General features: G+C 36.2%; 1 protein-coding gene across 1 annotated transcript in view; it reads left to right on the forward strand.

Annotated features, from left to right (window-relative positions):
* The window catches only part of LOC115215822, an 85323-nt gene that overhangs the window by 2296 nt on the left and 68246 nt on the right, over window positions 1–14781 (forward strand). The gene's annotated exons all lie outside the window — the stretch shown is intronic.

The raw sequence follows: 14781 nt of genomic DNA on the forward strand, positions 1-14781 counted from the left end.
TATATATAGAGAGAGAGAGAAAGAGAGTTATGCCTCTATGGTGTGTGTCGCTCAAATAACTCTACTGTCTTAAAAATGGAAAGGACACGTTAGACTATATAGTTCTAGCCTGCCCTTTATCACTAGATCAAGTCTAAGCAGTGTAAGACTGGCAGATAAGGAGAACACAGGCAAGTCACACAGACAATGTAGTTTCATTGAAGTTTGTTTAGACTGCCTCTTCTTTCTTTACCTGATTCTAACGGTAAATAAAGATAGCAGCCACGAGGGAGCCTATATGTGGTCGCTATGACTGCTAGAAATTGCATTGAAATCCTCTTTAAATCACATCCCGCCGTCTTAAAATGGGACACATCAGATAATGTAAGTCTGGCGGGGTTCAATAGCTTGGGAAGAGACAGCATAGCCATGGTTGAATGATTTTGATTATTGTTTCTGCATGATCGGAGCTGACCTAGAACTATTGCAGCGCAACAACAGTAGCTTATAAGATAAATAAATATGTTTTCGTTTTGAAGATGCTTTTCTTTACATTTGTTGTAAATATTTTTTTGGTTTTTGTGTATTTAAATCGTTACCGCCTGGTTCTGAGTTCGTGTTAAGGTTTTTACTTTTAAATCTCTTCAGTTGAAACGGTTTCGAACACCCCCGCCGCCGCCGTCACCACAGTTTCTCACCCCCGCTTCTACCACCCCCATCAACACTATCTTACACAGGTAATGCAGAAGCCTTTGTGCAGTCGCTTGACGTGTCAGAAAGAAACAGCAGCCGAAACTCCCTCTCAAGTCATTCTCTGTCGTCTTAATTAGGGAACAGGCACATTGGAGAATGTAATCTTACATACACTCCTTCCCTAAAAAGGACGGGGGTGGTCGCAACCGATTGATCTTTGATCATGGACCTGATTGATGGTGACAGAACAAACGTTGGGGTGCTTTTGTAACTTGATTGACGGAAATCATCACACTCCTCACCACCACCAATGTCATCGTCGTCGTCATCATCATTTTCATCTTATCATTACCTTTATCAACACGATCGCAGTAATTACAAAACCGGTAGCGAACCGCACTAAATACTTGCTGTATTTTAAATTTCCCTTCTTTCATCATCCAACTTCAAATCCCACCAGTTTTTTAATTGGGATTTCGATACCCCTGTTGTCAATAAAATAACTCCCGGTCAGTGTACAGAGGGCTTGCATACTCTAATGACCTTCTTTTGATTGTCGGAGATCGTTACTTTGTTATATAATTACTGTCGTGTTGTTGTATATTTTTCATAGGTAAAACGGAGTGTTGTGGCGTTCATGCTTTTACCATACTTGTGTTGCAGAGTTCAGATTAATGAAAACTTTGCGATGTCACGGCAATTTTACTTTGTCTTTTCCTCGAAACGGTTGATTCCTCTCTCTTGGAATACTTTTTGTCACGTTCATTGAAATGTGAGAGAAGAAAAATCATTGAACCAACCCAGTCTTCGGCAATACTGTTCTGATTCACCGTGTATTTCAATGAGGAAAGAAAAGGGGCATGGTTTTCAACATGGAATTGAAAGTGTGTCGCGAGAATCAACGCTTCCATTGTCCTATCTCTTACCAGGGGCTCTATTTCGAACACGCACTCATAAATAGCCTCAATTCAACCCTGAGCAGTATCCGATTTTTCGCCTAATCTGGCCTTCTCTTATTTGAGACTGTAAGATACGTGGTTATAGGAAATTCAGGTGCTGTTTCTGGCAAACTGACCGACCTCAAAAAGATTTCCCTGTTACCTCAGTTGAGTGTTAGTTGTGACATTTTGCGGTAAAATTTCAGTAACTATTTTGTAAGGAGAAACCTTCTGCTCTGGAACTGTCGTTACACGTGGGTCTGACATAAAGAAAACAATTGGAAAATCTCTCAGCATTTGTTAGACAGTTGCGTGGCCTCTGTTCCTTATAATATGCAGAACTAAGAAAGCCTTGTGCAGACTACAGTTGTCGTCATCATCATCCACAATATCATACCAGATTTAATAATAATAATAATAATAATAATCCTGTCTACTAAAGGCACAAAGCTTGAAATGGGCGGGGGGCTAGTTGATTGCATCGACCCCAGTGCTCAACTGGTACTTACTTCATTGACCCCGAAAGGATGAAAGTTAAAGTCGACCTTGGCGGAATTTGGACCGAGAACGTAAAAACGGACAGAATGCCACAAAGCATTTTGCCCAGCGTGCTAACGATTCTGCCAGCTTGCCACCTTTAATAATAATAATAATAATGATAATGATAATGGCTTCAACTTTTGGTTCAGACCAGTAATTTTAAGGGAGGTGGCAAGTTGATTACATTGACCCTATTGTTCAATCAGTATTTACTTTATTGACCCTGAAAGGAGGAAAGGCAAAGTCAACCCCCACCAGCAACATTTGAACTCAGAACGTAAAAATGGACAAAATGCTACAAGACATTTCCCCCAATGTGCTAACGATTTTGCTACATATTTTGTGGGCTGTTGTAATCAAAATAGTAATAATTAATTATTAATTTTAAGGCAAAAGTTGTAATTAATATTAATTTTTGATTTTTTAAATTATTATTATTTAATTTAAGATTTATATCGAAAGTATACAGTTGACATTATTGACCTTGGTGTCATTATGATCATTGTTATTCAACATCCGTTTTCAGTGCTGGCATGGGTTGGACAGTTTGACAAGAGCTGTCCAGACTCCATATCATCTGCTGTGGCAGGGTTTCTACAGCTGGATGCCCTTCCTTATGCCAGCCACTTTACAGAGTGTGCTGGGTGCTTTTTACATGCCTAGTATTTTTTTTAGTGACTTCACCAAGAAGGTGTAAGTCTGGATATGAACTTGGGTTGTAAAGAGAGATAGAATTAAATCAGTCCTACTCGTTTCTCTACTGATTTTTGTCAACTAACAACCAGAGCCTTCAAGAGAAATTTGGCAAGGCTGAACAAGCCTACTTTCAAAACTTAGGAAGAAGCAGTGGACTTCTTGAAATTCTAAAGGGCTGTGAGATTTTTCTCTTTTTTCATTTATAGAGGAGGGCCCAGCATCTAGTTATGGACCTCTTGTGATTCTGGATACACCACTTGAAATCTCACCTTAAAGGTCTTGCCAACACCTATTCTCCAGGACGGGTACAAGGCCCACAAATTTGAGAAAGGCGTATACTCAATTATACAAAACTCTAGTATGTGACATGTTTTCATTTAGTGACCCTTAAAGAGTTAGAGATAAAGTTAACCTTGGCTGAATTTGAACTAAGAACATCTAGAGCTGTAGCAAGATATTGTTCTGTTGATTCTGCCTACAGTCATCTTGATCATCATTATCATTTAATGTCCATCTTCCATGCATCCATGGGTAGGGTGGTTGATAGGAGCTGACCAGGTAGAAATCTACCCTAGGCTACTGTGACCATTTTGTCAGGGTTTTTACAGCTGGATTATTTCTTACATAGGGTCAGGGCAAAAATCAACTGTCATTTATTTCATCCCCAGTACTAAACTGGTATTATTTTATCAACTCCAGGAGGATGAATGGCAAAATTGACCTTGGCAGGATTTGAACTAAGAATATGAAGAACCAGGACAAATACTGCAAGACATGTAATGATTCTGCCAAACCATTGCTCAATCAAAATAATCTTTTTCTAACTTAGACTGAGGGCCAGAAACTTTTTGACAGGTTGGGATTTTCTTGATTAACTCTTGATACCATCTTACCAGAGACTGCCCTGTTTCTCTGATACAAATTTCATGCTTTAAACTGATCTAAATGAAAATCTTCCATCAAAGTTTCATGGCAATTTATATTTCAAACACCAGTCTAATAATAACAAAGTTATATTACTAAATTCTTCATTATTTTCAAACTTAATTCAAAGAAATGGCAGTATATTTCAACCGAAATCATCATATCATCATCATTGTTTAACTTCCGTTTTCCATGCTGGCATGGGTTGGACAGTTTGCCTGCGGACTGGAGAGCCAGATGGTTGCACCAGGCTCCAATCTGACCTGGCAACGTTTCTACAGGTGGATGTCCTTCCTAATGCCGAGAGTGAAAGAGTTAAACAATTTCCAATCCTTAACTGTTAATTTATATTTTTCACCCCAGGAGGGATTAAATAATGTTATTGTTATTGCCATTAGCAAGAAACAAGCTGGCAGAACCATTAGAGAGCTGGAAAAAAAATTGCTTAGCAGCTTATCTTTTCACTCTTTCCATTCTGAGTTCAAATACTGCCAAGGTCAACTTTGCCTTTCATCATTTTGGGGTCAATGAAATAAGTACCAGTTGCATACTGGGGTCGATCTAATTGACTGGCCCCCTCCCCCCAAATTTCGGGCCTTGTGCCGAGTGTAGAAAAGAATAGAATAAGTACCAGTAATGCACTGAGATCAATAAGCTCTCTTCCACAAAATTTCAATGGTGGTTAAACACTGCAGTGGAGGTGGGTAACAGTTGTAAAGATGAGCAAAATGTACGATTTTAAATCTTTCCTCAAAATGGATAATTATGGCTGGAATGCTTCTGACCATAAAATAAGGCCTGCTTTAACAGGAGTGACCAGGGGCTAAACATCACAACTATCATGTCTACATATTTTTGACCATATAGTGTAATGGTTAAGAGCGCAGGCTACTAACCCCAAGATTCCGAGTTCGATTCCAGGCGGTGACCTGAATAATAATAATAATAATAATAATGATAATAATATGGAAAAATACCTTAGGAATGAGAACCCAGGTTCAAAATTTCCCCAAGACACCTGATGAAGGCTGGAGGGTATATCAGCCAAAACGTGTTAACAACAAAGAAGATGAGGACAAATATCCGTCAAATGTAAATAATGTACATAATTCCTCATATCTTGTCATCCCCATATCTACATCATGTGACACTCTGCACATCTCCATATCAAACAACAGACCTGGTCCCATAAACGTTCTGCTAGCTAGATGAAGCTTTGCCAGTTGGGTGAAGTTCTGCCAATTCTGTGTCTATGAACACTTAGTGTTCATGCTGTAGTGGTGGGTGACCACACTGATGTAATGTAGGTAGGGTTTTGTATCTGAACTATTGTTGTTCAGTTTTGAGTGAATCAGCCCAGATTTGCATTACTGTGATTTTTGAGGAACATAGGTGACAGCAAAATGGCAGAGTTATTATATCAGGGGACTGGAGGCCTTGTGGTATTTATTTTGACTTTCTTTGCCTTTCATCTTTGTAAGATCTTTGTAACATTGAGTAGCAGTCAAAGATGGCAGGTTGATAAAATTGCCAGACGAAATACCTTGTTGTATGTAATGAGTCAGTTAGGCACAGCCATTTGGGCATGAAGATTTGACATGGATAATAGGACATTCAGCTTATTTGGACAACAGTACTTTTGGTGTTGGAGTAAACACACACACACACACACACATATACATACATACACACACATACAGACAGAAAGAGGGAGACATTACAATTTATTAATTAAATGTTTTATTTGACATTTGAACATGATTGACATTAAAAACTTTCCACCTCCTCATCTGCTTAAAGAAATATACTCACACACATAAACAGAGAAAAAAGGAGGAAGAGAGTGAGAGAAACAATAAAATGCCTGATGTCAAATAAGTCAGCTGTGCCAAAAAAACAAAAAAAAAATAACAGTTTCATAGCCTTTGCAGAATATGTTCCAGCTGTTTGTCTTTTAAGATCTAAATGGTAGCAGACTTTATCTAATGTCTAGTTTAGCACCACCTTTTCGTCTGACTTCAGCTGTGACCATTTTGTTGCAAGCATTTGGATCGAGTCGTCAGTTTGGCAATAACTGACTCTTACCGGTCTTGGAATTCTTGAGAAAAGAAAAGATCATAGGGGCTGCCCCTGATTTCTGAATAAATAAAAAAGGAAAAGAAATTTTTTTAAATATTTGAAAGGATTGTTTAGGTCACTTGTTTAGTTGTCTTTAACCCTTTAGTGTTCTGATTATTCTATCAAACATAATGCTTATTGATTCGAATTAATCATGCATTATCTCATATCTTCAAGATCTTGATGGTATAATTACTTAATGTAGAATAACATTGTAGGGTAGGTGTGAGAGCCTGGATCTGGTCAGTTTGAATATAAAACAGATTAAATATTTTGGCCGGATATGGCCGGTTTAAATACTAAAGGGTTAAATGGCTCAAGGATAAGTCAGACAGTGTTCATAGATACAGAATTGGCAGAGCTTCATCCAGCTAGCAGAATGTTCATGGGACCAGGGGTGTTGTTTAATATGGAGATGTGAAGAGTGTCACACGCTGTAGATGGGGGATGAGTAGATAAACTTTTTGGTGTGTTGGTCAAAAATATGGAGAGGTGATAGTTGTGTTGTTGCTGCTGCTGTTGCTTAGCCACCGGTCAGTCCTGTTAAGGCAGGCCTTATTTTATGATCAGAAGCATTCCAACCATGATCATCTATTTTGGGGAAAGAAATAAAATCCTACATTTTCCAATCCAATGTGACCTTTCCTTTTTATAGATGGTAATGTATATTTGAGTGAGATTTGGCTGCTGTTTCTTCAGAATTGAGTGACTATGTATAGATTCTGTCATTGTCTTGGAGAGATGATGGCAATATGAACAGGTGCAGACAGTTCTAAGTATCAAAGGATTCAGCTTTTGAACCAAAATTTTGGATGACATGTGTGGTCCAAATGGATATTCATGTGTGTGTGTGCATACGTGCACACATATACATCTTTCTGTTTACGTTATGGTATGCTGGAGTGTATACGGTGCATAGGGAGTGTGTGTGTATGACTTTGTTTTGCATGATTCCTGATTTGAAATCATGTGTTGAAACAGTTATATTTTGGCAAGAAAAAGAATTATTTACATTATTACATTTGACGGGTATTTGTCATCATCTTGTTTGTTAACACAACTTTTCGGCTGATATACCCTCCAACCTTCATCAGGTGTATTGGAGAAATTTTGAACCTGGGTTCTCATTCCTAATGTATTTTTTGAAGTTATTATTATTATTATTATTCAGGAATTGGACTTGGAATCTTGGAGTTAGTAGGCCCCTCTTTTAACCATTTTTAAAAGACTGTCTCTACATCTATACAAGAAAGTCACATCGTTTGAAAGATGAACTAGTTTTTGATGGAGTTTCTCTATATGTTTCCATTGAAGTCTAATGTCAGCTCCATAACAATTCCTGAATAATAATGATAATAATAATAATAATAATAATAATAACATCGAAAATACCTTAGGAATGGTCTGAAATTTGCCCAAAACACCTGATGAAGCTAGAGGGTATATCAGCCGAAAGGTTGTGTTAACAACAAACAAGATGAGGACAAATATCTGTCAATTGTAAATAATGTAAATAATTCCTCATCTCTTAAATATAGAACTGTATTAAGAAAGAAATGACCATCCCAAAATATAGCTCACACACACATGTATATATATGGCTTTTATATATATATAATATATATATATATATATATATATATATATATGAGTGTATATATATATATATACTTATGTGTATATATATATATATATATATATGAGTGTATATATATATATATACTTATGTATATATATATATATATATATATATATGAGTATATATCCAAGTATATATGTGTGTGAATATATATATATAGGTGTTGTGTGTGTATTTGAAAGCACTTGTATATGCATATATGTATGTTTGTGTGTAAATATTTCTCTATATGCACAGGTATTTATATATATAGAGAGAGTGTTGCTATTATGCAAAAGTGTCGTAAGTCCAAAACGTTGCTTTTTTTTTAGAAAACGAAAAAAATAGTTTTGCCATTCCATAGCAAAACCATTGTATTACACTTTGACAATTTTTTATGTTTTGGCATCTGAAGCAGCTGCAGATAGTATAGTTTGACCAAAAGAAGCGGCTGTTGCAAGCACAACAGGGGGCTAAACATAGAGGGGACAAACAAGGACATACAAAGGGATTAAGTTGATTACATTGACCCCCAGTGCGTAACTGATATTTATGTACTCACCCCAAAAGGGGGAAAGGCAAAGTCGACCTCAGTGGAATTTGAACTCGGACTGTAACTGCAGACGAAATACCGCTAAGCATTCTACCAGCTCACCACCCTAAAGCGTAAATGAATATTGTAAAAAAAAAAAACGCATTTGGTCAAATTTGGACATACGACAGTTTAACATGATAACAACGATGTATATATATAAACACATGAGCACACAGGTGAATTTATGTGTATACACACATACATATATACCTGTTACCTGCCAGACATTATAATTATTCAATGTGTTGCTTTGTCTGACTCATGTGTGCTTGCATGTACATGACTGTATGCTTGTGTGCATGTATGTGCATGCGTGTGAGTGAGAGCGTAAACAGATCGATGTGGCTTGTCTCACTTGGAATTGAAGCTGTCTGTGCATCGGCAGCAGGGGATGTGCAGGTTGTGGTAGTGGTAGTGGTGGTGGTGGTAGTAGTAGTAGTAGTAGTAGTAGTGATGGTAGTGCCAGTAGAGGTTGTAGTGCTGGCAGTATAAAAGGAAGGAGTACATTTGTAGTACTACAGTATGTCTTCTAATATGTTCATCCATATGTGTGTGTGTGATGTGTTCTGTGAATTATGGAAATAGAGAAATGGTAGAACCATTTCTGAAACATACGCCATTGTTTTGGGATACATGACATTAAATGATGATGATGATCATCATCACACACATACACACATTGTTTACATTAGCCTTTCACTTTTGCCATCCAGAAGGGTGTTTTTTAACCCATTATTTACATGCGAAATCTTTGAAGCTTATCTAATTTGCATTCTACCATAAAAAATTGTGTGTGTACATACAAATATGCACACACACACAGATATATACATATATATATATATATAATATATATATATATATGAGTATATCCAAGTATATATGTGTGTGAATATATATATATAGGTGTTGTGTGTGTATTTGAAAGCACTTGTATATGCATATATGTATGTTTGTGTGTAAAATTTCTCTATATGCACAGGTATTTATATATATAGAGAGAGTGTTGCTATTATGCAAAAGTGTCGTAAGTCCAAAACGTTGCTTTTTTTTAGAAAACGAAAAAAATAGTTTTGCCATTCCATAGCAAAACCATTGTATTACACTTTGACAATTTTTTATGTTTTGGCATCTGAAGCAGCTGCAGATAGTATAGTTTGACCAAAAGAAGCGGCTGTTGCAAGCACAACAGGGGGCTAAACATAGAGGGGACAAACAAGGACATACAAAGGGATTAAGTTGATTACATTGACCCCCAGTGCGTAACTGATATTTATGTACTCAACCCCAAAAGGGGGAAAGGCAAAGTCGACCTCAGTGGAATTTGAACTCGGACTGTAACTGCAGACGAAATACCGCTAAGCATTCTACCAGCTCACCACCCTAAAGCGTAAATGAATATTGTAAAAAAAAAAAACGCATTTGGTCAAATTTGGACATACGACAGTTTAACATGATAACAACGATGTATATATAAACATATGAGCACACAGGTGAATTTATGTGTATACACACACACATACACGCACACATACATATATACCTGTTACCTGCCAGACATTATAATTATTCAATGTGTTGCTTTGTCTGACTCATGTGTGCTTGCATGTACATGACTGTATGCTTGTGTGCATGTATGTGCATGCGTGTGAGTGAGAGCGTAAACAGATCGATGTGGCTTGTCTCACTTGGAATTGAAGCTGTCTGTGCATCGGCAGCAGGGGAGGTGCAGGTTGTGGTAGTGGTAGTGGTGGTGGTGGTGGTGGTGGTGGTAGTAGTAGTAGTAGTAGTAGTAGTGATGGTAGTGCCAGTAGAGGTTGTAGTGCTGGCAGTATAAAAGGAAGGAATACATTTGTAGTACTACAGTATGTCTTCTAATATGTTCATCCATATGTGTGTGTGTGTGATGTGTTCTGTGAATTATGGAAATAGAGAAATGGTAGAACCATTTCTGAAACATACGCCATTGTTTTGGGATACATAACGTTAAATGATGATGATGATCATCATCATCACACACATACACACATTGTTTACATTAGCCTTTCACTTTTGCCATCCAGAAGGGTGTTTTTTAACCCATTATTTACATGCGAAATCTTTGAAGCTTTATCTAATTTGCATTCTACCATAAAAAATTGTGTGTGTACATACAAATATGCACCCACACAGATATATACATATATATATATATATATATATATATATATATATATAAAGAATGTGTTGAAGAATTCTAAAGCAAACATGCTATGGACAGTCAAAAATACTTTTCCATATTATGTTATTCGCCAGAGTCTTTTGATAAGGATAGCATGATTTCATATCATGGATCTCTCTCAGAATCTATTCACCTACAATATTATTGACCCTTATTACGTAATATATATGGTTTTGATACCAGTTATTGTTTATTTGAAACAGCTGTAAAGATAAGGCTTGATTACATCATGTATATGGATATGCAACTTTCCATGTGAATACACTTCTTACACCTACTTTGTGTATCTATCTGCCTTTTTTTAAATTATATATATTTCATATACAAATTAGTGGCTGTGTGTAAGTAGCTTGCTAACCAACCACATGGTTCCGGGTCAGTCCCACTTGTGGCATGGGCAAGTGTCTTCTGCTATAGCCCGGGCCGACCAATGCCTTGTGAGTAGATTTGGTAGACGAAACTGAAAGAAGCCTGTCGTATATATGTATATATATGTATATGTGTGTGTGTTTGTGTGTCTGTGTTTGTCCCCCTAGCATTGCTTGACAACCGATGCTGGTGTGTTTACGTCACCGTCACTTAGCGGTTCGGCAAAAGAGACCGATAGAATAAGTACTGGGCTTACAAAGAATAAGTCCCGGGTCGATTTGCTTGACTAAAGGCAGTGCTCCAGCATGGCCGCAGTCAAATGACTGAAACAAGTAAAAGAGAGAAAGAGATATATACATATTATATAGTGATAGATATGCACATTTATTACATTTATATATTTATATTTGTACACACACACACATATACACATATTGTGATCATGATCATAGAAATTCTGTGAGCATGCTGGCATGAATTGGATGGTTCAACAGGATCTTATGAGACAGAGGACAGCATTGAGCTACAAGGTCTACTTTGGTATGGTTTCTGTGGATGGATGGCATTCCTAATGCCAGCCCCTTTACAGAGGGTTACGAGTGCTTTTTTTTGTAGCACTGGCCCTGACAAGGTCACCAACTATATTCAACACAAAACCTCTTGACACACTTGTGGGGAGTAGTATTGAGGAAGATGGCTTTGAGGCAGGTGTTGAGAGGCTATAAAGTTTGAGTGTGTGTGTATGTATGTATGTATGTCAATACATATATACAGTAAACTACATTCATAGGTGAGACTTCTGTTGGGATTTCTGGAATTGTGGGGAGCATGGAATAACCCCTTAATTACTATTACACCCAAGTAGGTCTATTCTGATGGGGAACAGTTGCACCTGTTATTATTCTGTCTATGAGTTAAAAAGATATCCTAGTAGCAAAAGAGCCCCACCACCACTGTTTTTGAAAAAGCCATAGGGAAGGCAGCTCTTCTAGCTGACAGATAGATACTCTGACCTAAAACTTGCTGCGAAAATGGTAATAGTCATCTTGCAATATTTGTTACTGGAATCTGCTATGGTAACCCAATGAGTGGCAAAAGTGTTGTACAAATTTCCATCACTTAATCCAATGACACAGACGTCTCACTGGAGTGTGAAATGGTTATCATTTGACAAGAGGAGGTAATCATCATATATATCATATATATTATATAATATATATTATTATATATATATATATACACTCACACACACACACTCACACGCAAATAAATATAAAATTTTATGTATAAGTTTACCGATAATGGTTCTTTTAACATACCGAACTGCTTGGTAAAATTATTAATTATTGATTAATTATTAATTATTTTACCCTTTAATATTATGAATAATATACGTGTGTATTATATATAAATGGTGGTGCCCCAGCATGGCACAGCTCGTGAGCTGAAACTAGATAAAATTTAAAAATATATATATATATATATATATATATATATATATATATATATCATCATCATCGTTTAACGTCCGTTCTCCATGCTAGCATGGGTTGGATGGTTTGACCGGGGATCTGGAAGCCAGAAAGCTGCACCAGGCTCCGGTCTTATCTGGCAATGTTTCTACAGCTGGTCATATATATATATATATATATATTATATATATATATATATATACACACGTATATATATATATATATATACACCCGTATATATATATATATTATATATATATATATTATATATATATATACGTGTAATATGTATATATATACACACGTATATGTATATATATATATATATATATACGTACATATATACGTATATATATATATACATATATACATATGTATATACGTATATATTACATACATAAATACATACATACATATATTATATAAACATACATACATATACAGTTACAGCTGTACATATATAATATATATATATATATATATATATATATAAACATACATACATATACAGTTACAGCTGTACATATATATAATATATATTATATATATATATATATATATATATATATAACATACATACATATACAGTTACAGCTGTACATATATATATATATATATATATACTAATATATATATATGTATATATATATATACACATGCATACACACGGACATATACATGCGTATATAGTTACAGGTACAGCTGTGTAGTTAAGAGGTTCACTTTGCCACATGGTTTCAGGTTCTGTTCCACTGCTGTATAACACCACAGGGAAGCATCTTCAACTACAGCCTCAGGCTGAGTCAAGCCTATCATATGTATATGTATGCATGTGTGTGTGTGTTTGTCTGTGTGTGCATGTCTATGCATATGCGTGTGTATGCATATGTCGTTGTCTTGCTTCATGTGTTAATTGCAGACAAACTTCACCATCCTAGTCATCTGAACATTTGCAGACATCAGGAAAATATTACCTTGTTTAGAAACACATCAGGTGACAGGAAAAGCACCATCTTAATGTTAATTTTTCCATGCCTGCATGGAGCAGATAAAATTCTTAATATATATATGCCCCAGCATGGCCGCAGCCTTTGGGCTGAAACATTCTTAAGGATTTAAGGATTTATATGTACACCTATCTATGTATTAGTGTAAGTATACATGGATACGGGAATGGCTGTGTGGTAAGTAGCTTGCTTACCAACCACATGGTTCCAGGTTCAGTCCCACTGCATGACACCTTGGGCGAGTATTTTCTACTATAGCCCTGGGCCGACCAAAGCCTCGTGAGTGGATTTGGTAGGGAAAAACTGAAAGAAGCCCATCATATATGTATATATATATAATATATATATATATATATATATATATATGTGTGTGTGTGTTTGTGTTTGTCACCCCACCATCACTTGACAACCAACGTTGGTGTGTTTACATCCCCATAACTTAGCAATTCTGCAAAAGAGGCCGATAGAATAAGTACTTGGCTTACAAAGAATAAGTCCTGGGGTTGATTCATTCGACTAAAGGTGGTGCTCCAGCATGGTCACAGTCAAATGACTGAAACAAGTAAAAGAATAAAAGAATGTGTGTGTGTGTAAATATATGTGTAGGTATGTATATGTGTGTACATGCATATATATATATATATATATGAAAAAACAAGTCAAGATAGAAAATGCAAAAATAATTTTATAAAGAACATTTCAGAACCAGTTTCGGTCATTTTGAGACCTTTTCAACTGTAACGATTAAATAATTAAACTTAGAAAAATCAAAAGAAAAGTTTTGTTAAAAGAATATTTGTATAGTGTTCAAATATAAGTGGCATTTTCCTTGTTTCTGCCTTTCTCTGTCTCTCTTGTTTGCACTTGTGTGTTCGAGGTCGTTCCTGTCGTTGCTTCCTAACAACATGGCTCCAGGTTCAGTCCCATCATGTATATATATTATATATTATATATATATATATATATATATATATATATACACATGTATGTCTGTATGAAAATATGTATCGTTACCAGCATCGCCTTACTGGCACTTGTGCTGGTGGCACGTGAACAAATATTCGAGTGTGGTTGTTGCCAGTACCGCTGGACTGGCTCCTGTGCAGGTGGCACGTAAAAAAGCACCATTTGAGCGTGGCCATTGCCACTACTGCCTGACTGGCCCTTATGCAGGTGGCACATAAAAGCACCCACTACACTCTCGGAGTCGTTGGCATTAGGAAGGGCATCCAACTGTAGAAACTCTGCCAGATCAAGATTGGAGCCTGGTGCAGCCATCTGGTTCGCCAGTCCTCAGTCAAATCGTCCAACCCATGCTAGCATGGAAAGCGCACGTTGAACGATGATGATGATAATGATATATAATTTACACACATAGATATGTTTTATATATGCATGTATATATATATATATCTTGGTGTGTATGTATATATATATATACATAATTTACACACTTAGATATGATTTATATATATAGTTGAATAGTAGATAAAGTTCTTGGTACAGTATAATATATTTGAAAAAATGAGTAGAGATCTCTCTTCATTTTTTCAAATATATATATGTATGTATGCATGTATATATATATTATACACACACACACTCACACAT

The sequence above is a fragment of the Octopus sinensis genome, linkage group LG9 (genome assembly GCF_006345805.1).
Source record: "Octopus sinensis linkage group LG9, ASM634580v1, whole genome shotgun sequence".
Classification (NCBI taxonomy): Eukaryota; Metazoa; Mollusca; class Cephalopoda; order Octopoda; family Octopodidae; genus Octopus; species Octopus sinensis.